This window comes from Chiloscyllium punctatum, chromosome 47 (assembly GCF_047496795.1).
Source record: "Chiloscyllium punctatum isolate Juve2018m chromosome 47, sChiPun1.3, whole genome shotgun sequence".
Lineage (NCBI taxonomy): Eukaryota > Metazoa > Chordata > Chondrichthyes > Orectolobiformes > Hemiscylliidae > Chiloscyllium > Chiloscyllium punctatum.
In genome coordinates this window covers 55344136-55368511 of record NC_092785.1, presented here as the reverse complement: position 1 = coordinate 55368511, position 24376 = coordinate 55344136, and the positions used below count along the sequence as shown (strand labels likewise).

The window sequence follows — 24376 nt, the reverse complement described above, 5'->3', positions numbered from 1 at the left end:
GAAGTTAGAGTCGATGCCTTGTGATATCTTGAAACTATCCCGAATCTTGGATCGAGAGGCCTGAGAGGTGCAGGTGTCCCGAAGATATTCCCTAAAGTGCTCTGCTCGGAGGTGTCCAGTCTCCCCAATGTAGAGGAGACCGCATCGGGAGCAACGGATACAATAAATGATATTACTGGATGTGCAGGCAAAACTTTGAGGTAATTGGAAGGCTCCTTTAGGGCCTTGGATAGAGGTGAGGGAGGTAGTGTGGGCGCAGGTTTTGCAATTCCTGCAGTGGCAGGGGAAGGTGCCAGATTGGGAGTGTGGGTAGTGGGGGGGCGTGGACCTGACCAGGTAGTCATGGAGGGAACGGTCTTTGCGGAAGTCAGAAAGGGGTGGGGAGGGAAATATATCCCTGGTGGTGGAGTCTGTTTTGAGGTGGCAGAAATGTTGGCGGATGATTTCGTTTATGCGAAGGTTGGTAGGGTGGAAGGTGAGCACCAGGGGCGTTTTGTCCTTGTTATGTTTGAAGGGGTGGGGTCTGAGTGCAGAGGTGTGGGTTGTGGACGAGATGCATTGGAGGGCATCTTTAACCATGTGGGAAGGGAAATTGTGGTCTCTAAAGAAGGAGGCCACCTGGTGTGTTGTGTGGTGAAACTGATCCTCCTGGGAGCAGATACAGCAGAGGCGGAGGAATTGGGAATACCGGATGGCATTTTTGCAAGAGGTAGGGTGGGAACAGGTGTAATCCAGGTAGCTGTGGGAGTCGGTGGGTTTGTAAAAAATATCAGTGTCAAGTCGATCATTATTAATGGAGATGGAGAGGTGTAGGAAGGGGAGGGTGGTGTCAGAGATGGTCCAGGTAAATTTAAGGTCAGGGTGGAATGTGTTGGTGAAGTTGATGAATTGCTCAACCTCCTCGCAGGAACACGAGGTGGCACCAATGCGGTCATCAATGTAGCGGAGGAAGAGGTGGGGAGTGGTGCTGGTGTAACTATGGAAGATCAACTGTTCTACATAGCCAACAAAGAGACAGGCATAGCTGGGGACCTTACGTGTTCCAATGGCTACCCTCTTGTTCTGGATGAAGTGAGAGAATTCAAAGGAGAACTTGTTAAGGGTGAGGACCAGTTCAGCCAAATGAATGAGAGTGTTGGTGTAAGGGTACTGTTGGGGAAGTCGGGAGAGGAAAAAATGGAGGGCTTGGAGGCCCTGGTCATGGCGGATCGAGGTGTAGAGGGATTGGATATCCATGGTGAAGATGAGGCATTAGGGGCCGGGGGAACTGAAGTCTTGGAGGAGGTGGAGGGCGTGGGTGGTGTCTCGAATGTATGTGGGGAGTTCCTAGACTAGGGGGATAGGACAGTGTCGTGGTAGGTAGAGATGAGTTCAGTGGGGCAGGAGCATGTTGAGACAATGGGTCGGCCAGGGTGGTCAGGCTTGTGGATCTTGGGAAGGAGGTGGAACCGGGCAGTGCGGCGTTCCCGGACTGTGAGGTTGGAAGCTGTGGGTGGGAGATTTCCTGAGGCGATAAGGTTCTGCATGGTCTGGGAGATGATGGTTTGGTGATGGGGGTGTGGGGTCATGGTCGAGGGGGCAGGAGGAAGAGGTGTCCTCGAGTTGGCGTTTGGTTCAGCGGTGTAAAGGTTAGTGTGCCAGACTACCACTGCGCCCCCTTTATCTGCTGGCTTGATGGTGAGGTTGGGATTAGAGCAAAAGGATTGGAGGGCTGCGCGTTGTGAGAGTGAGAGGTTTTAGTGGGGGAGGGGGGATGACAGGTTGAGGCGGTTAATGTCCCGGCGGCAGTTGGAAATGAAGAGGTCGAGGGCAGGTAATAGGCCAGCGCGAGGTGTCCAGGTGGATGCAGTGTGTTGGACATGGGCAAAGGGGTCCTCGGAAGGTGGGCCGGAGTCTTGATTGTGAAAGTAAGCTCGGAGGCGGAGGCAACAGAAGAATTGTTCAATGTCACGGCATGTATTAAATTCATTGATGAGTGGACGGAGGGGGATGAAGATGAGTCCTTTGCTAAGATCTGATCGTTCGTCCCCAGTGAGGGGAAGGTCTGGAGGGATGGTGAAAACTCGGCAGGTCTGGGAGCTGGGATCTGGTGTGAGTGTGGAGCTGGGAGTAGGGGCGGAGCCTGTAAATGGAGTGGGGGAAATGGAGGTGGAGTCATGAGCAGGGTTCCACCCCCATTCCCCCCATGCTGACGTCATCATCCTAGGAAAAATACCTCCATTGCCTACCTTTCTAATCCTCTGATCATCTTGTATATCTCTATCAAATCCCCTCTCGCCTTGTTCTTGCCAATGAGAAGAGTTTCAAGTCTCTCAGCCTTTCCTCACAAGACCTTCTCTCCAGACCAGGCAATGTTCTGGTAAATCTCCTCTGCACATTTTCTAATGTTTCCAGATCCTTCCCGAAATATGGGCACCAGAACTGAACACAATATTCCAAGTGTAGCTGCACCAGCATTTTGTATACTTGCAGTATGGTATTTCAATCCCTCCATGAATGAAGCCGAACACACCGTTTACCGCCTTAACAGCGCTATCAACCTGGGTGGCAACTTTCAGGGATCTATGTACATGGACTCAAAGATCCCTCTGCACACCACACTACCAAGATTTTTTCCATTGACCCAGTATTCAGCCTTCCTGATATTCTTCTCAAAGTGCATCACCTCACATTTAGTTGCATTGAACTCTATATTTGCCACCTCTCAGCCCAATTCTGCAGTTTATCCAAGTCCGCTTGCAACCTGTAACATTCTTCCACATTGTCCACTACTACACTGACTTTAGTGTCATCTGCAAATTTCCTAATCCATTCACCTATACCTGCAGTGGTCCCAAAACAGATCCTGGTGGCACATGACCAGTAACTGGACTCATCACGTTTGCCTCATACGCGAAAGGTCCCCAGTTTGAAACTGGGCAGAAACTGCTTTGTTATTCAACTGCAGAATTTTACATGGACAAGAACGGAGCTTTCTTGCTTGCTTTCCCATCTGCAAACCTGCCTTCGAATTTGCTTGAACAAATCTGCTCTCGTAGTGAGACTTGTTTCTATGCCTCTGCATTTTCTCCAACAGCCTACCATGTGGAACCTTGTCAAAGGCTTTACTTTTGTCCATGTATACCACGTCAAATGCCCTACCCTTATCTACAAGCTTGGTGACCGTCTCAAAAAACTCAGAGGTTTGTGAGACATGACCTGCCCTTGACAAAACCAAGTTGACTATCTGAAATCAAATTGATGTTTGCCAGATGATTTTAAATCTTATAATCCTTTCCTAAACCTTTCCTACAACAGAAGTAAGGCTCACTGGTCTATAATTACCTGGATCATCTCTCCTGACCTTCTTGAACAAGGACACAACATTTGCAATCTTCCACTGCTCTGGTACGAAATCTGCAGACAATGACAACTCAAATATCTAAGCCAAAGGCTATGCTACCTTCTCCCCAGCTTTTCAGAGAATCGTCGGATAAATCCCATCCAGCCCAGAGGACTTGTCTATTTTCACTCCTTCCATCATTGATAACACCTGTTCGTAACTAACCTTGATGATTTCTAGTCTAATATCTCACACCTCATTCTCCTCCTCTACAATATTCTCCTTTTCCTGAGTGAAAACTGATGAGAAATGTTCATTTAGCATCTCTCCGATCTCCACAGGGTCAACACTCACCTTCCCATTCTGTCTGTGATTGGCCCTATTCCTACCCTAATCATCTTTTTATTCCTCACATACCTATAGAAAGCTCTAGGGTTCTCCTTTATTCTATGTGTTAAAGACTGGTCGTGTCCTCTCTTTGCTCTTTTTAACTCTCTCTTTAAATCCTTCTCAGCTGATCTGTAATTCTCCATCTCCTCATCTGAACCATCTTGCCTCATCAACACTTAAAAGCTTCCTTCTTCTTCGTAACAAGAGATGCAGTTTCCACAGTAAACCAAGGTTCCCTTACCTTATCACTTCCTCCTGCCTGACAGGGACATACCTATCAAGGACATGCAATATCTGTTCCTTAAACCAACTCCACATTTCCATTGTCTGAATTCCCTGTATTTTGCTACCCCATTCTGTGCATCTAATTCTTGCCTAATAGCATTATAATTGCCCTTGCCCGATCAATAACTCTTGACCTGTGGCATGTACTAATTCCTTTCCATCACTAAACTAAACTTAACTGAATTATGGTCACTCTCTCCAAAGTGCTCACCTACAACTAAATCAAACACCTAGTCTGGTTCATTACCAAGGACCAGATCCAATGTGGCCTCCCCTCTTGTCGGCCCTTCAACATACTGTGTCAGGAAACCCTCCTGTACACATTAGATAAAAACCGATCCATCCAACGTATTAGATTAATAACATGTCCAGTCAATTTTGGGGAAGTTAAAGTCCCTCATGTTGACCACCCTGTTACTTTCACTCCTATCCAGAATAATTTTGCTAATCCTCTCTTCCACCTCCCTGGAACTCTGCAGAGGCCTATATATAAAATAAATTCCAAGCAGTGTGACCTCTCCTCTTCTGTTTCTAACCTCAGCCCACACTACCTCAGGAGACTAATCCTCATCAAAAGTTCTCTCAGCCACCGTTATACACTCCTCGACTAACGTGACATGCATGGACCCATTGCAGAGCTTCAAACTCCATGAGGCAGCCATACTCTGTGACAGAGAGACTCAGTCTGGAACCTCCTCTGTCCTTAAGACCTTATGCTCTGTCTGTGCCCCTCCATTTCCCCTTTGCACATTCCCTTTCCAACCCATCCCACTTGCATCACTCCACGAATGGTGCTGTCAAGGGCAGAAGTCTATGGAATACCCTCCCTCACCTTCTCTATCCTCCTTTTAAGATGTATTTTAAAATCATTCTCTTTAATCAATATTTTGATCATCCATGAAGCACCTTGGGAGATTTGCCATTGTAAAAGATTCCATTCAATGCAAATAGTTGTTGTTATTGCTGTACATTCGGAGAAACTGGAATGATGCATTCAAAATTCCAACAAGAAAGTCACTGACAGATGTTGTGTGCAGGCCACCAAATAATAACATCACATTGGGATGGGCAATAAACAAAGAAATAACTATTGCCGGTAAAATGGTACAGCTATTATCATGGGTGATTTTAATCTACATGTAGTTTGGTCGAACCAGCTCAGTCAGGGTAGCCTTGAGTTTATTAAGTGTATCCATGATAGTTTTCTTGAACAGTATGAAATGGAACTGACAAGGGAGCAATCTATCCAGTATCTGGCCCTGTGCAATGAGACAGGAATAATTAATGACCTCAGAGTTAGGGATCCTCTTGAAAGAAGTGATCACTGTATGGTTGAATTTAGAATACATATGGAGAATGTGAAGATAAAATCTAACACCTGGGTCCTGTGCTTCAAAACAGGGAACTACAATAGAATGAGGGAGAACCTGGATAAAGTAGACTGGAAACAAAGATTTTATGGTGGGACAATTGATGAGCAGTGGAAGATTTTCAGAGGCACTTTACAAAGTGCTCAGCAATGATATATTTCAGTGAAAAGGAAGGACTGTAAGAAAAGGCATACTCTGTGATGGGTATCTACGGAAAGCAATCAAATTGAAAGAGAAGGCATGCAAAGTGGCCAAAAACAGCCTGAAACTAGAACTGGGAAAACTATAAAGGTCAACAGAAAGCCACAGAAGAGCTATAAAGAAAAGTAAGATAGAACATGAGAAAAAAAACTAGCACAGACTATAAAGACAGAAAACAAAATTTTATATTGAATGAGAAAAGAGTGGCTAAAGTAAATGTTGGTCCTTTGGAAAATGAGAAGGAACATTTAATTATGGGATATCACAGTGGAGGACACTAATATCTTGCCAATAATTAGCAAAGAGACAAAGATAGGTGAGGATTTGGAAACTGTCATTATTACGGAACAGCTAGTGTTGGACTGTTGGAGTTAATTGAGCTAATGACAGAAAAGTCTTCTGACCCTGATGGAATGCATCCCAGGGTACTAAAGGAGATGCCAGGAGAAATAGCAAATGCACTGGCAGTAATTTTCCAAAATTGACTGGACTCTGTGGCAGTCCCAGCAGATTGGAAAGCAGCAAAAGTGACGGCACGTTTTTAAAAAGGAGGTGGACAAAAGGTGGGGAATTATACACCAGTTAGCTTATTCTCTGTAGTGGGAAAGATGCTTGGGTCTATTATCAAGGAAGAAATAACAGGGAATCTTAATAGCAATTGTCCCATTGGACAACAGAGCGTGGGTTCATGTAGGGCAGGTCATGCTTCACAAATCTTTTGGAATTCTATGAAGACATTTCGAGCAAGGTGGACAACAAGGACCCAGTGGATGCGGTGTACCCAGATTTCCAAAAGGCCTTCAACAAGGTGCTGTGCAAGAGGCAGTTGCATAATATAAAGGTGCATGGTGTTAGGAGTAGAGTATTAGCATGGATAGAAGATTGGTTGACTAACAGGAAGCAAAGTGTGGGGATAAATGAGTACTATTCCGGCTGGCAATCAGTGACTAATAGTGTGCCTCAGGGATCAGTGTTGGGTCTGCGATTATTTAGAATTGATACAGATGATTTGGAGTTGGGGACCACATGTAGGGTGTCAAAGTTTGCATATGAGACTAAGATGAGTAGCAGAACAAAGTGTGCGGAGGACTGGGAAACTTTGCAGAAGAACATTAATACATTGAGTGAGTGGGCAATGGTCTGGCATTTGGAATAGAATGTTCATAAATGTAAAGTCCTACTGTTTGGTTGGAGTAACATTAAAAAAGAGATTATTACTTGAGTTTTAAAAAGTTGCATCATTTGCTATGTAGGGGCACCTGAGTATCCTTCTGAATGAAGGTTGGTTACCAGGTACAACAATCAATTCAGAAAGCAAATGGAATTTTAGCCTTCATTGCTGAAGGGATTGTGTTTAAAAGCAGAGGTTATGTTCCAGCTGTATTGGGTGCTGGTGAGGACACATCTGGAGTACTGCATGCAGTTTCTGTCTCCTTACTTGCTCAAGGATGTACCGGCACTAGAGGGGGTGCAGAGGAGGTTAACTAGGTTGATTCCGGAGTTGAGGGGGTTGGCTTAACAGAGACTGAGTAGATTGGGATTATATTCATTGGAAATCAGAAGAATGGGAAACATATAAAATAATGAATGGAATGGATAAAACAGAAGTAGAGGGAATGTTTCCACTGGCAGGTGAAGCTAGGACAAGAGGGCATCACTATAAGACTAGAGGCAGCAAATTTAGGACTGAATTGAGAAGAACTTCTTGACCTCTGTGGAATTCATTGCCCAGGGAAGTAGTTGATGCTAGTTCAGTAAACGTTTTTAAAGCTAAGGTAGCTTTTTAAAAAAGAATTAATTAATTAATTAAGGGATATGGTGAGAACATTTGTAAATGGTTCTGCGTCCACAAAATGATCAGCCATGATCTTAATGAATGGCAGAGCAAGCTCAAAGGGCAGGACGGCCTTCTCCTGTTCCTAGTTCTTTTGTTATATTTTGCATTCTTCCCACACTCTTGACTTTCAGGTGCTGGTGTTAGATTAGGATGGACAAAATTGAAATTCACAGAACACCAGGTTATAGTCCAACAGGTTTATTTGGAAGGACTAGCTTTGCAGCTTCTTCATCAGGTGGTTGTGTGATTTTTAACTTTGTGTCTCACTCTTGTAACTGATAAACAGCAACAAAAGCCACGAAGCAGTGCGCATGCTCCAGGCAACAATGGGGCCCCTGGTGGTTGATGTCAGCAGAAGACCAATGGAAAGGCAGGGGCACAGCTGGAGGACCTGGCGGGGCATTTGGTCCTCCGACCAATCAGAGTAAATGAAGGACGGGACTAGACTATACCACGTGATCATCCTCATCGTGGGCGCGGATGTGCGGTACGTGTAGATGGAGAGCTTTTGGTAAGGAAAGAAATAAACAGCAGGAAGTTGGACAGAAATGGTGTTGGTATGGGCTGAGAGGCTTTACAAACATTTGGTGCACATCGGAAAATACAAATTTGAAACTTACAGTCCTGTTTTTGCAGTAAACTGGAAAATAACCTCATTGTGTGATCGCTGCCATCTTTATTCGGGGCAAAGATTCACTGGACACGTGCGCGGCTGCCAGCTTTGTTGGGGGCAAAGTTCAGAGGTATGTATGTGCAGCCCTCCCTGGTAGAGAATCAAAGGACAGGATTTACAGACCACATTCAAACCCAGAGAAATTGATGTTTTGTTTTCTTGGATTTGTTTCTTCATCCATTTAAATGATTTGGATGTGAATAGAGCCGGTACGGTTCGTAAGTTTGCAGATGACACCAAAATTGGAGGTATTGTGGACAGAGATAAAAGTTGTCTCAGAATACAATGGGATATTAGACAATAGACAATAGATGCAGGAGTAGGCCATTCAGCCCTTCGAGCCTGCACCGCCATTCAATATGATCATGGCTGATCTTTCCCAATCAGTATCCTGTTCCAGCCTTATCTCCATAACCCTTGACTCCACTATCTTTAAGAGCTCTATCCAATTCTTTCTTAAATGAATCCAGAGACTGGGCCTCCACTGCCCTCTGGGGCAGAGCATTCCACACAGCCACCACTCTCTGGGTGAAATAGTTTCTCCTCATCTCTATCCTAAATGGTCTACCCCGTATTTTTAAGTTGTGTCCTCTGGTTCGGCACTCCCCCATCAGTGGAAATATGTTTCCTCCTGATAGAGTGTCCAATCCTTTCATAATCCTATACGTTTCAATCAGATCCCCTCTCAGTCTTCTAAACTCAAGGGTATACAAGCCCAGTCGCTTCAGTCTTTCTGTGTAAGGCAATCCTGCCATTCCAGGAATTGACCTCGTGAACCTACGCTGCACTCCCTCAATAGCCAGAATGTCTTTCCTCAAATTTGGAGACCAGAACTGTACACAGTACTCCAGGTGTGGTCTCACCAGGGCCCTGTACAGCTGCAGAAGCACCTCTTTGCTTCTATACTCAATCCCTCTTGTTATGAAGGCCAGCATGCTATCAGCCTTCTTCACGATCTGCTGTACCTGCATGCTTGCCTTCATTGACTAGTGTACAAGAACACCCAGTTCTCTCTGAACAGCCCCTTTACCTAATTTGATACCATTGAGGTAGTAATCTGCCTTCCTGTTCTTGCCACCAAAGTGGATAACCAGACATTTATCCACATTAAACTGCATCTGCCATGCATCTGCCCACTCACCTAACTTGTCCAGGTCACCCTGTAATCTCCTAACATCCTCATCACATTTCACCCTACCACCCAGCTTTGTATCATCAGCAAATTTGCTAATGATATTGCTGATACCATCTTCTATATCATTTACATATATTGTTAAAAGCTGCGGTCCCAGCACGGATCCCTGCGGTACCCCACTGGTCACTGCCTGCCATTCCGAAATGGAGCCATTAATCACTAACCTTTGTTTCCTATTAGCCAACCAATTCTCGATCCAATCTAGTACTTTGACCCCAATACCGTGCGCCCTAATTTTACTCACTAACTTCCTGTTTGGGACTTTATCAAAAGCTTTCTGATCCACTGGATCTCCCTCGTCCATCTTCCGAGTTACATCCTCAAAAAAATCAAGAAGATTAGTCAAGCATCATTTCCCCTTCATAAATCCATGCTGACTCTATCCTATCCTGTTACTATTATCCAGATGTGCCGTAATTTCATCCTTTATAATAGACTCCAGCATCTTTTCCACCACTGAGGTCAGACTAACTGGTCTATAATTTCCTGCTTTCTCCCGCCTACCCTTCTTAAAAAGTGGCACAACATTAGCCGCCCTCCAATCCTCAGGAACCAACCCCGATTCTATTGAACTCTGGAAAATAATCACCAGCGCATCCACGATTTCCCGAGCCACCTCCTCCAGTACCCTGGGATGCAGGCCATCAGGCCCCGGAGATTTATCAACCTTCAGACCTAACAGTCTCTCCAAAACCAAATCCTAGCAAATATAAATTCCCTTAAGTTCAGGTCCTTCAGCCACTGTTACCTCAGAGAGATTGCTTGTGTCTTCCCCAGTGAACACAGATCTGAAGTACCCATTTAATTCCTCTGCCATTTCTTTGTTCCCAGTAATATATTCCCCTGTTTCTGTCTTCAAGGGCCCAATTTTTGTGCTAACCATTTTTTTGCCTTGGACATACCTAAAAAAGCTTTTACTATGCTCCTTTATATTCTTGGCCAGTTTACCTTCGTACCTCATTTTTTCTCTGCGTATTTCCTTCTTACTAATCCTCTGTTGTTCTTTAAAAGCTTCCCAGTCCTCCGTTTTCCCACTTATCTTGGCTAAGTTATACTTTTTCTCTTTTAACTTTATATGTTTCTTTACTTCCCGCGTCAGCCACGGCCGCCCATGTCTCCTCCTGGGATCTTTCTTCCTTTTAGGAATGAACTGATCCTGCATCTTCTGCATTATACACAGAAATATCCGCCATTGTTCCTCCACGGTCTTCCCTGTTAAGGTATTGAACCATTGAACTTTGGCCAGTTGCTCCCTCATAGCTCCATATTTCCCTTTATTCAACTGAAATATTGTCACTTCCGATTGTACCCACTCCCTCTCAAATTGCAGATTGAAGCTTATTGTATAATGGTCACTACTTCCCAATGGCTCCTTCACTTCGAGGTCACTGACCAAGTCTGGTTCGTTACACAATACCAGATCCAGAATCGCCTTATCCCTGGTCAGCTCCAGCACCAGCTGCTCTAAAAATCCATCTCTGAGGCACTCCACAAAGTCTCTTTCTTGAGGCCCGATACCATCCTGATTCTCCCAGTCTACCTGCATGTTAAAATCCCCCATATTGATCAGATGGGCCAATGGGCTGCGGAGTGGCAGATAGGGTTTAATTTAGATAAATGTGAGATGCTGCATTTTAGAAAAGCAAATCAGAGCAGGACTCACACTGAATTGTAAGGTCTTGGAGAGTCTTGCTGAACAAAGAGACCTTGGAATGCAGGTTCATAGTTCCTTGAAAGTAGAGTCACAGGTAGATAGGACAGTGAAGAAATTGTTTGGGATTCTTCCCTTCGTTGGTCAGAGCATTGAGTAAAGGAGCTGTACAGGACATTGGTTCGGCCACTTTTGGAATATTGTGTGGAATTCTGGTCTCCCTCTTATCAGAAAGAGGCACTGGAACATGGAAGGTTTGAGAATTGATTTTTTTAAGGATGTTGCCAGGGTTGGAGGATTTGAGTTGCAGGGAGAGGCATAATATGCTGGGGCCATTTTCCCTGGAGTGTCATAGGCTGAGGTGTGATGTTGAAGAGGTTTATAAAATCGTGAGGGGCATGGATAGCGTAAATAGACAAGGTGTTTACCCTGGGGTGGTGGAACCCAGAACGAGAGGATATAGGTTTAGGGTGAGAGGGGAAAATTCAAAAGGAGCCTAAAGGTCAACCAAAATTGTAACATTTAAAAGGCATTTGAATAGGAAGGGTTCAGAGTGATGTCAGTCAAGTGCTGGCAAATGGGAATAGTTTAGGTTAGAATATCTGGTTTGCAAAGATGGGTTGGACTGAAGAGTTTGTTTTTGTGCTAGACATCTCTGACTGTGGGATCATAAAAGTGAACACTGCTCTGATTCACCTCTGGGCTCCTTGATGTCCACCTGTTCATTATCTAGCTTCCTCAGTCTCACATGAGTGTATTTTTGCCACATTTAGTATTTTACTACTACATTCACAGACCTTTTTGGAAATGGATTATCCACTGCTGCCTGACTCCTGACCGTATGCTGCTCCATTATCAGGTTATTTTTTCCACAATATCTTTGACAGTCAAGAATTCTTTTTTCCAATAGGGAGTGGATTTTTCTTCCATTTCTGACAGTCAAATTCTGCACCATTTTCATTCCCTATAATTCATATTGCACTCCCTGAAACATCATGTGTATTTCTCCTACAGATGCCAGTGATCATTGCCAAAGCCCTGTTGCCTGTGGAGAGGGTGATGTTTGACTTCCTTTTACAACTGCAGTTTGAATGGTGAAGGCACTCCCACAACATGGTTGGGTAAGAGACATTACAGATTATTCACTCAGCGATAGTGAGAAGTAGAAGATATCTGTAAAAATCAACATGTTTTTAATTTCACAAAAATATTGAGAACTTTTGACATAAGGCCACAGCTGGAGAATATTATGTCCAGTGACCAAACCCATTGCCAAATAGGCAATTTTTCAGGAATGCCTTAAAGGAAGAAAGCAGATCTTAGAGGGTGGGAATTCCAGACCGTGTTGCCTTGGAATCTATAGAAAGAGTCACACAGCTGAACTCACAAATAAACACATCATTGGGAGTCTAAACTAAAATAAGTTATTGAGATATGAAAGGGTGTGTGGTGCAGGAAGATAGGAATGATTACAGCCAGGAATTAAATAAAGTGTGTGAAAGTAAATTGTTGTTGCTTATAAATGGGAGCCTTTTGATGGATCAGCAAGTTCTGGTACAAGTGAGCTTTTGGGCGGTAGAGTTTTCAATATTCTGGAGATTAAAGGGAGGATGATTGTGGGATGCTGGCCAGGAGTGGGTTCAGATAATGAAATCTAGTGTTAACAAAATGAATGAATGAGAGTTTCAGTAAATGAGCTGAGACTGTGGTGAGGTCCGGTGATATCACTGAAGTCGAATTAGTGGTCTTCGAGTGGGACTGGGCTGTCACCCTCACCTCACCTCTGGAATTCAGCTGTTTGTCAGTTTGTGAACGGAGGAACGGAGTGGTCCTGGCAGAACCCAAACTGGGTGTCACAGAAGGTTATTGCTGAGCAGCTGCGTGACAGCACTGTTGATGACACCTTCCATCACTTCACTGCTGAGCGAGTGTCGACTGATGGATGGAAATTGGCTGGGCTGGCTCTGTCCTGCGTTTATGTGTTGAACATCCCTAAGAAATGTTCCACAATGTCAGGAGGTGACAGTGCTGGACTTGTCTTGTTAAGCAGCAATTTCTGGAGCACAGCCATCAGTATTATTGCCACAATGTTTTTTAGGGCCGACAGCCTTTATACTACTTCTCCATTTCTTGATCTGATTTGAAATAAGTTTTCAACCAAGTTGATTCACGTGTGTGATGTCAGGGACCAATGAAGAAGGCTCATCCACTTGGCACTGCTGGCTGAAGATTGTTGCAAATGCTGTTGTCTTGTCTGTTGCACGGATGTGTGAGACCCCTCCATCGGTAAGGGTGGGGATATTTGTGATGCTTCCTTCAGTGAGTTGTTTAATTGTCCATCACCATTCCTGTCTCGGTGTGGTAGAACTGCAGAGCTCCGATCTGATCCATTGGTTGTTGGATCACATAGTTCTATTTGGTGTTGCTTGCACTGTTTGGCATGCAGGTTGGGTAGCTTGGGGACATTTTTAGGTATGCCTGGTATTGCTCCTGCGGAATTCTCCATTGAACTAGGGTTGATCCCCTGGCTTGATGTTAATGGTTGAATGGGGATATACCAGGCCATGAGATTTCAGATTGGGCTGGAGTACAGTTCTGCTGCTGCTGTTGGCCCACAGTGAGACAGAAGTTGCAGGGTCAAGAGGGCTGATTGTATTGTTGTATTTTTCAGTGCATTAGTAGATGTAATGTGGGCCATCCAGTTTCATTCCTTTGTTGAGACTGTGCAGTGATTAATACAATGAGTGATTTGATGGGCCACTGTCAGGGATGCAACTATTAAAAAAAGGATTTGTGATTTACACATGAAAGAAGTGAAACTATCATGGTATTCGAACAGATGAAAGACTCAACAGACAATCAAGGTATTTTTCAATGGATAATTTCAGTTACATCACACTAAATTTTTGCTATAAATTCTGTGCCTTAGAATTGTGCCCTCCACAATCACCTGATGAAGGAGCGGTGCTCCGAAAGCTAGTGTGTTTCCAAATAATCCTGATGGACTATAACCTGGTGTTGTGTGATTATTAACTGAAAATATTACAACACTACTAACAGGACTGCATGTAAACAGGCTCAGTCCAGTTAATCAATACATTCAGAAGGATTTCCTCCAAGTTTGAAGATGCAATATTCGTCAAAACCGTCAACTTCAACCTGCAAGATTGTTATTAACAAAACTTCAGGCTGACACAAATCTCCCCACCCCACTGCAATGTGGTATCCTGGGCCCGGCCCACGAATTGGAACTTGGACATTTGTGGACTGTGATCTCAAAGGAAGGGAGCAAACACAATTCTGACAGATTAGTCCTCAAAGATGAGTAGCAAGTTTGAGACAAGGCAGGTGGTATACCATCTTACACTTAGCTTAATTGCATTTCTTAATTACAGTCATGGTTTGCAAAGTATAAAGAACTATGTGTTTGTTTTCCATGGTTGGGGAGTTTTATCCAAATTGATCACAGTTGCTGCCTCTCGCTCCCCAAGTCAAATCATAGGATTGATAACAAAACAATAAACTGCAGGTGCTGGAGATCTGAATCCCAGAAACAAAGTGCTGGAGAAACTCAGCAGTTCTGAAGGCATTGGTGAAGAGAAAAATAATGTTACATTTCAATTTCAGAGACTCTTTGTCTGAACGGAAAAATGGTCATGAGACTTGGAGCTTCCAATGTTTTATTCCCCTCAGAGATGCTGCTGGACCTGCAGTTCTCCAGAATTGTGCTTTCTATAGTGAACTTTATTTACAAAACAGATCGGAAAAATACTAATCTCTGAAAGTGAAAGGTTCATTGCAAACATGAGCATAGTTTCCACACTTGAGTTACACAAGCACGTCTCAGTTTAAAAACAAGATTTAACTAAAAATAATATTTCATCTCAAAATTAACCAAGTTACACCAGTAATAAAGCTCATCCACCCAATCAGGCACTTCAGCCCAACATCCTGCAGTGTTACACACAGCCACCTTCACCAAAGAATGATTATATATCGCAAAATTGAAGGCCAAGAGCATGTCTCTTTAAAGGAGCTGAAGTCAAACTCAATTTTTGGAAGGATTTTTATTAAACCTGATTGAACATTTAAATCTCAGAGCATAATCTTTGTTTAAAAAAGCATAGTGTGTGGGAAACATCCCACATCTTGTTAAAGGTTCAGTTCAGCCTGATACATAGAGCCAAAGGTCAAGCAAACATCACACTTTCCATTCACTTCTACAAAGGGCTGACATCACATTTCTTCAGGATTTTAAGTATTTTATAAATTGTTTGTGAAATCAATTGTCACGTTAAAGAACTGGACAATACATGTCATTGTATACAATAAGAGTGAAGCCTGTGACAGCAGATTTATCTTTGGAGGGCAGTGTGTGTGCTTTCTAAATTCTGGAAGCACTTTGGGAGACTGTTCCCAGATGGTGATAGTGAGCATATCTGGAATGCACTGTTTAGATTTGGGAATCCATGGGAATCAATCTGTGGTTTCACTAATACTTGGCTTGCGTTGTTGGTGAACAGTAAGCAATTCATAAAGTTACTTATGTATTGTTGTTGACTACCTGAATGGTATTCAAATTGACCAGATTGCCTTCAACAGTGTGAATGCATCTATTGTAAATATTTGGAATATTCCACAACTGCCCAGTGCTTGGCAAATTCAGGGGGGACAAAAAATCACATGGAGTAATTTGAAATTAAGAATCCAAGAGGACTTAACCACTGAAGTATTCAATTCAAATAGTTAAATGGAGTGCTCACATTTAAAATACCTGTTATCCATAGGAATGGATGGACTGACAGAATTGGGATCAAATTCCTAGCTGGGGAGTGTGAAATGTGCTTTGATAAAGCCACCTACATTTCCCAACAATAATTTGGCAAGCTCGGAAATTTAAAAAACAATACGAGCTTCATTGCTGCTCCAGTCGGGTCACAAACTCTGTGAAAAAAATAACAATGTTCAGGTTTATTGCATACACTCTGAAACACATGTTTCTTCTACAGATCCTGCAAGTTTCCCCAATGAGCATAGTCCATCCAAATGATGTTGCTAACTTTGGCCAACTCATTTCTTTCCGAGCCTCTATAACCTGAAGAATGACCAGAAGCAATTACTCCACATATGTGGGAACATTACCGACGAGGATTTTTTCCTTCAGAATTGACTTCCATATATTCAGTGCCCAGAACAGATAAAAAGCTTGTTACCTTTTATAGAGCAATGATTCAGTGGGAGTAAAACGCCAACCTTTTCTTGCTTAACAATCACGCTGCCTAAGTTTTAAACATGAACACTTCTTAATAGTTCACCAGATCCTAACAAAATATTTTGTGTGAAACAAATCACATGATACATAGTTATTCAGATAATAAAACAAGTTTGTTCATTGAAGAACCCAGAGGAAAAGGTCATGAAACAATGTGATATACCTCAATCATCATTTCAAGTGCATTCTCTGCATAAATCCTCCTTTTCCTCCTCGAAGCATTCAACTTCTTGAATAATTGAGAGAATGAAGTCGCAGTTGTACAACACAAAATCAGACCCTTCAGTCCAACTTGCCCATGCTGACCAGATCTCCAAAATTAATCTAGTCCCATTTGCCAGCTTTTGATCCATGTCCATCTTTAACCCTTTCTACTGATTATCAGTTTATTTTACATTATCAGCACTTGAAATACTGACTTTTTTTTTCCCAACATTGGTTAAAGAAATCATAAGTTCATTCATCCAAGTTAATTTTATAATCTTTCACAAAGAAACAAGTGAGAACAACAGAGAGCTGAGTGCAAAACAAAATACTGCAGCTGTGCGATATCTGGGAACACTGTAAAGGTAAGGCACTGATACTGCACAAGTTTGTCAGCACAGTTTCAATTACTGACAATAATTTAGTAATGTCTTAGCCTTCACACAGTTAACGTAAATGTGAGATATCTGAATTTCATGAATTGGTTCGTATTGCACTTTGAGAAGATTAAACCAAGAATAATTTTTGTTGATCAAAGGAAAAAGTGATGACCAAAGAAGTGGACATCAGAGTCGAAAAGTGTCATGCTGGAAAAGCACAGCAACTCAGGCAGCATCCGAGAAGCAGGAGAGTTGATGTTTCGGGCATAAGCCCTTCATCAGGAATCACAGGTTTCAGAAAAATTACTGGCATAGACTTATGCCAATACATATGTAGAAGGGCCAGAGCATGTTACTATCAGATTAGAGACTAATTTCAGATTTGGTACCGTTCAGTGCAACATTTCAGTCTGATATTTACATATGTACCTAAAAGAGAAGTTGTCTAAACTTACAAGCTCTAGAATTATTATACAATTAAACCTAAAAATAAAGCTGGTGAACAAGAATGGCAAAGTGAAGTCCCATCAGTATTGCCTTGGGCAGTGTCAAGTAAGAATTTGAGAACACAGTTGCCACTTTGGTGTAACCTGCAGTCTGGCCAAATTGCAGCAAAGATCTGTTCAGTTTTATCTGCAACCTATTGAATGGAAAATCCTCCTTGCACAATAATGAGGCAGCATTTTGGGATGTCATTTTTAAAATATATTATTTTCAAAGTTACTCACAATTAAGAGTGATCGCTTGGTGCTGTCTGCATAACACAGTACGAAAAGGAGTTAACAAAAAAAAACATTATAACCCAAATTCAGAGTCACTAATTTATTGATATTGCATGGGTCCAGCATTTAAAAGTAATCAATTTTTAAAAATAAATTCAGATACATTTGCTAACTATATTGGAGTACAGTCAAGTTTCTTAGTGACCAGTGACAGGATTGGACAGAGTCCACATGGATTTAAGAGAGGGGAATTAAACTTAGCAAATCAACTAAAAGAATCGACAGAGTCGAATATTAAAGAAAGAAATTGCAGGACATTTGGAAAAGCTTATCATTAAACATGGTAGACTGGGTTTTGTGAAAGAGAAACTGTATTTGACAAATTTAGCGACAGTTCATTGAGGAGGTAACAAGCAGGGCTGATAAAGTGTAATCGAATTATGTTCTGTATTTGGATTTTAAAAGTGTAAATGATAAGGTGCTAAATAAAAGTTAATTGCACAATTTAGGAGCTCATGGTATCGGGGTAATGTATTAGCATGGATTGAGGATTGGTTAACCACACTGGCTGTTGCTGAGACTTCACTTGGAGTACTGTATACAATGTTAGCTCCCATGTTTAATAAAGGATAAACTAACATCGGACACCATTCAAAAAAGATTCACTTAGCTACTTTGAGGACAAAAGGGTTGACTGATCAAGAATAGATAAGCAGGGGTGATCTTATGGAAACAAGGTTCTGAGGAGCTTGACAGGGCAGATGTTGACTAGATATTCTAGCACCAGTGAAGTCTCAAAGCAGGGGACATTACATAAGGGAACATTCATTTTAGAAAATGTAAAGAATTTTTTCTCTCAATGAATGGTTAGAATTTTCTCGCCCAAACAATTGTGAAAGTTAAATGTGGGAGGGGAATGGTTGGGTTACTCTTCGGAGGGTTGTTCTGGCTTGTTGGGCAGAAAGGCCTGTTCCCACATAGTAGGGAATCTGTGACTCTGTCTCAAATTATTTTAAAAGAGGGCAGATAGATTTTTGAAATATTGAGCAGTTGAGGGCTATGCGGATCAAGCATAAAAGAGGTGTTGAGGTCTGGATTGGCCCAGCCATGATCTGATAGAATAGGGGAAGAAGGTGAAGGCGATGAATGCCCTACTCCTGCTCCGATTCCTTGAGGCTCCGTTTCATGTTTTTTGTTTCTAAAGAAGAGCATGATATAATGTGCTAAAGATCTCAGATGTTGTGAAAAGCAGTGAAAATGGTGTGTTTATGTACAGGTTCAGATGGCATTGATTCATCAATCACAGCTATACAGTCATGAGTGGGAAGGCAATTCCCTCCATGAATAAAGGAAATCTACAGCAGAGCTCACACACAGGGAATTCCTACCCTCAGTAAACTCTCCCATCACATTACCCAACATGTCTGCAAAAGCAGGACACACTGCGCATGCTCTAGCCAACAAAGTGACCCGCGGGTGATTGATATCAGCGCCGGACCAATGAAAGAACGGTGGGCGGATCTGGATGACCGAAAGGGATGTTGGTCCTCCAACCAATCAAAGTGAAAGAAAGGCGGTGCTAAGCCAAACCATGTGATCACCCTCGCGCGCGGCGCAGAGTCTCTGTAATGAATGTTTGGGAAGTTATGGAGAGAAAGGATACGGTAAGAAAATAAATAAACAGGGAAACGGGATAAAAACTGTGTTGCTATGAGCGGAGAAGTTTTACAAACAAATTGTGCACGTCGGAAAATACAAATTTGAACGTCTCAGTCCCGTGTTTGCAGTAAATTAGTAAATGCAGACCTGAGTAAGCACCGCCATCTTTATTCGGGACAACGATTCACTGGACATGTGCGGAGCCGCCATCTTTGTAAGGGGCAAGGTGAAGCCAGGCGCATGTGCAGCCTTTCTCTCGGATAATGTCTTTGGGACCATAACAGCCAATACTGCTCTGATTCACCTCTGGGCTCCCTCATAACCACTTTGTCAATATCTAGCTTCCTCAGTCTCAAACCATGGGTGTATTTTTGGTCTGTTTACTATTGTATTATTACTTTTGTAAATGAGTTTTTTCACTGCGGCCCAGCCCCTGACCATGTACTACTCTATTATCAGATTACTTTTTTCTTGAATATTTTTAACAGTAAAGAATTCTTTTTTCCAATAAGCGAGTGGATTTTCCTTCCATTTCTGACTATCAAATTCTGCACCATTTTCATTCCCTGTAATCTGTTTTGCTCTCCCTGAAACATCAACTGTGTTTCTCCTTCCACAGATACCAGTGATTAATGCCAAAGTCCTGTTGCCTGTGAAGAGGGTGATGTTTGACTTTCATGTACAGCTGCAGTTTGTGTGGTGAAGGTGCTCCTAAAATATGGTTGGGTAAGTGGCATTATAGATTATTATTTCAGCAACAGTGATAATTTGAAAATAATGTCCAAATCAACAACAGTTTGTATTTTTATTATCATGCTTATAATTTCACAAAAGTACGATTGAGAACTTTAGACATAAGGCCATAGATGGAGATATTAGATCAGGTGACCAAAAGCATTGCCGAAAAGCAGGTTTTGAGGGATGTCTTAAAGGTGGAAAGCAGACCTGTGAGGTTTTGGCTGCGAATTTCAGACCATGCTGCTTCAGAAACTGTAGAAACAGCCACACAGGTGAAGTAATGAATTAACAAATGGTTGGGAATCTCGAAGAAAATGGGTTGTCGAGGTCTCAGTGTGTGTAGTACAGGGAGCTCGGGATTATTACAGCCAGAAATTAAATCAAGTGTGAGAATTTTAAATTGAGGGATATTGGCCAGGTGCTGGCAAGTGAGACTAGATTGGGTTGGAGTATCTGGTCGGCATGGACGGGTTGGACCGAAGGGTCTGTTTCCTTGCTGTACATCTCTATGGCTGTATGCTGTTGATTATAATTAGGAGCCTTTTGATGAATCAACAAGCAGAGATTTCGACTTTCTTGAGATGACAGGGAGATTGAATGTGGGAAGCTGGCCCTGAGTGTGTTTGGAAAATGAAGTCTGGAGACAACACAAGGTGGATGATACAAGGGTAGAATCAGCTTGAAATAGTGGTCTTGGAGTCGGACCGGGCTGTCACCCTCACCTCACCTCTGGGATTCAGCTGGTTGCCTGATTGTGAATCAGGGCGGTAGCACAATCGGGAGCTGTGTGGCTCTGGTGGAGCCTAAAATGAGTGTCGCTGAGCTGACTGTTGCTGAGCAGCTGCTGCTTGGTAGCCCTATTGATGACATCTTCCATCACTTTACTGCTGGCCGAGTGTGCACTGATAAATGGAAATTGGCTGGGTTGGATTGCCCTGTGTTTTTGTGTTGAAGATCCCTGGGCAATGTTCCACATTGTCGGTAGATGCCAGTGCTGGCTTGGTGGGTGGCAAGTTCTGGAGCACAAACCATTAGTATTATTGCCAGAATATTGGTCGGGCCCGTAGCCTTTGCACTACTTAAGCATTTCTTGATGTTATTCAAACTCAACTGAACTGGTTTAAAACTCACATCTGTGATGTTGGAAACCACTGGAGAAGGCTGAGATGGATCATCCCACTTTACACTTCTGGCTGAAAATTGCAGCAAATGCTGTCATCTTATCTGGTGCATGGATGTGTGAGGCCCCTCCATCAGTAAGGGTGGGGATATCTGTGATGCTTCCTGCAGTGAGTTGTTTAATTGTCCATCACCGTTCACAACTGGGTGTGGCAGAACTGCAGAGTTCCAATCTGTTCCATTGGATGTAGGATCACTTAGCTTTGTTGCTTGCTGCTGATGCTGTTTGATATGCAGGTAGTTCTGTTTTATGGCATCACCAGGTTGGCACTTCATTTTTAAGTCTGCCTGGTGCTTCTCATGGCATGCCCTCCTTTCCTGTCCATTGTGATGGGTGCGAGCAGGATTTACAAACCCATGAGATTACAGATTGTGCTGGAGTACAGTTCTGCTGCTGTTGATGTCCCACAGTGCCTCATAGATACCCAGTTTTGAGATCCTACATCTCTTCGAAGTCTGTCTCATTTAGAACCTCCACTTAACACAATGGAAGTTTTTCTCAACTTTAAGGCAAGACTTTGTCTCCAAAAGGAATGTGTGATGGTCACTCTTACCGATACTGTCATAGACAGATGTATCTGCAACTGGTCAATTCATAACAATGAGATAAAGTATGTTTTTCCCTCACCACCCACTGTTGAGCAGCTATGTTCTTTAGGACCTGGCCAGCTCAGTCAGTAATTCTGTTGCAGAGTTAATCTCGATTGTGGACATTGAAATCCTGTACCCAGAGTACATTTGACACCATTTTATTGCCTCGGTGCTTCCTCCAAATGTTGTTCAACATGAAGGAGAAGTAATTCATCAGCCAAGCAAGGACGGGATGTGGTAATCAGCAGTAGCCATGAGACTTCCTGGTCTCCGGAGCCAATGCTGTGTACTCCCAGGGCAAATCCTCCCTCTCTATACACCACTGTGCCACCACCTCTGCCTGGTATGTCATGCCAGTGGGACAGGACATATCCAGAGATTTCAGGACAAAGTGAAGATTGCAGATGCTGGAGGTCAGAGTCAAGAGTCTGGTGCTGGAAAAGCACAGCAGGTCAGGCTGATGAAGGGCTTAGGCTCGAAACATCGATTCTCCTGCTCCTCGGATGCTGCCTGACCTGTTGTGCTTTTCCAGCACCACACTCTCGATATCTAGGGATGGTGATGGTGGTGTCTGGTCATTGTTTGTAAGGGATGATTCCGTGAGTTTGACTGTGTCAGGCTGTTCCTTGACTAGTCTGTGAGACAGCTCTCCACATTTTGGCCCCAAAAACCATATGTTAGTGAGGAGGATGTTGCACTATCGAGAGAGCTGATTCTGTGGTTGTACTTTCTGGTGCCTTGTTAGTTGCCAACTGGTCCATCCAGTTTCATTCCTGTGTTGAGACTTTGCAGTGATTAATACAGTGAGTAGCTGGCTGGGCCGCAATCAGGTCGGCAGGATTTTTTTCACCATTGACAATGGTTTCATGGAGATCAGGAGATTCCTAATACGTTGTTTTTTTCTTGAATTCAGATTCCACCATCTGCCAAGATGGGATTCGATCCAGGACTTCAGTCGTTTGTTTTAATATTCTGGATAAAAGCTAAATACATCAGGTTTGATCAGTCATTTTAAATATCACGAACCCTGGTTTTGTTTCTTTGTAAAACACTGTCCATCATCCTGTCTCCTCCATCCTCCCCTCCAACAACGAGTGAGGAGCACATGGAGTTTCTCTGTCACTAAGACTGAGATAATCCGATCTGCTGTTTCTCTCCCTCCCACTAGCCCACTGAGCCAAACTGCCTCACGTGATGTTCCTGGTTTTTGTCCTAAACCTACATCTTTCTCCAGTCTCTTGTCAAGCCTTATCAGAGCTCACCTTGACCCTTTACCCTAATCTCGCTAAACTCACTTTCCAACTCTCTTTCCTCCGCTGCCGCCTCATCACCCCCCCTCGCCAATTCATAGATATTGTTCCTTGTTCTGTCTGTTGGTCTTTTCTGGTTATGTCCTTCTCTCCCATTCTGTGAAAAACTGATATTTGACCTCACCATTGTTGGAAAATCCTGCTCCATCTCCATTCTCCCTTTGCTTTCTGAATTCCTTGCATTTGGTGTCCCTCAACGATCTATCCTTGGTCTCTCCTGTATCTCACGTACATAGTGCCAGGAGGTGATATCATCCAAAAACACTGTGTTAGGCTTGACATGTACACTGACGATACCCAGCTCGCTCTCCCCATTATCCCTCTCCATTACTCCACTGTTACTCAGTTATCAAACTGCTTACCACATTCCCACTACTCAATTAGCTGCAATTTCCTCCAATGAAACATTGTCAAGGTTATACCCGTTGCCTTACTGCTGAGCCCCTGCCTCCCACTGGGAACTCTGAGGCAGAACGACACTCTCAACAATATTGCTGTTATATCTGACCCCAAGGTGACCTTCTGATCAGACATCCACACAATCACAGCACCAGGAAATCCAATCTCTTAAACGTTGCTTTTCTCCACCTCACCCCAGCTCCATTGCTACTGAAATCCCTTACCCACGTCTGTGTTCCCTTATACTTGAATCCAAAACAGAACTCTTGATTCCGTAACTCAGAATATTGTTTCAGACTCCCCTCTCAGTATTTACCCTCGGACACATCCTCTCAGTATTTATCCTGTCAAACCCCTTAAGAATCCCATCTGTCTCAATGAGACCACCTCTCTTTCTCCAAAATCCAGTGAGTAGAGTTCCAAACTTTTCAGCCTTTATTTAAAAGATAATCCCTCCAAACCAGGGATCATCTCATTGAATCTTCCCTGAAATGCCTCCAATAAAGTGACACATTTCCTTATCTAAAGGGACCAAAACTGCTCTCATTACTGCAGATATGGTGGTCTCACCAGCACTTCCACACGTTACTCTCAGGTATATACTCCAAACTCTCATACTGAAAACTTTTGAAACAAACATTCGATTCCCCTTCCTGATTCCCTGTTGTAACTGTGTGGTAGCTTTCTGTGTTTCCTGAACAATTACCCCTGGTCCCTTTGTGGTGCAGCTTTCTACAGTTTCCACCATTTAAATAGTACTTTGTTCTTTTATTATCTCCTCCAAAATGAGCAACTTCCCATTTTCCCAAGTTACACCCCATCTGACAACTTGTTGCCCCCTTCTCCTGTGCATCTCTCTCTTTTCATATTCCTCTTAGACCTTTACAGTTATGCCTTTTCTAGGAGATATTCCCCCCCCCCCCCTTCCCATTCTTCCAAACATTTACTGGGAGCACTGGGCAGTGGGAAGCAGACAGTGTTACTATCTTTTTAGGGAT

At 43.1% G+C, this 24376-nt stretch overlaps 1 long non-coding RNA gene across 3 annotated transcripts in view; it reads left to right on the top strand.

Annotated features, from left to right (window-relative positions):
• The first annotated feature begins 7768 nt into the window (after positions 1–7768).
• The window catches only part of LOC140468632 (uncharacterized), a 642185-nt gene continuing 625577 nt past the window's right edge, over positions 7769–24376 (top strand). For 2 of the 3 annotated variants that reach the window (XR_011955756.1, XR_011955755.1), the window contains exons 1-3: positions 19087–19166; positions 19781–19887; positions 22583–22665. This is a non-coding gene — a long non-coding RNA (uncharacterized lncRNA). Of the gene's footprint in view, positions 7917–8041; positions 8149–11938; positions 12046–19086; positions 19167–19780; positions 19888–22582; positions 22666–24376 lie in introns of those variants that run through there. The other variant, XR_011955757.1, reaches the window with a different exon arrangement.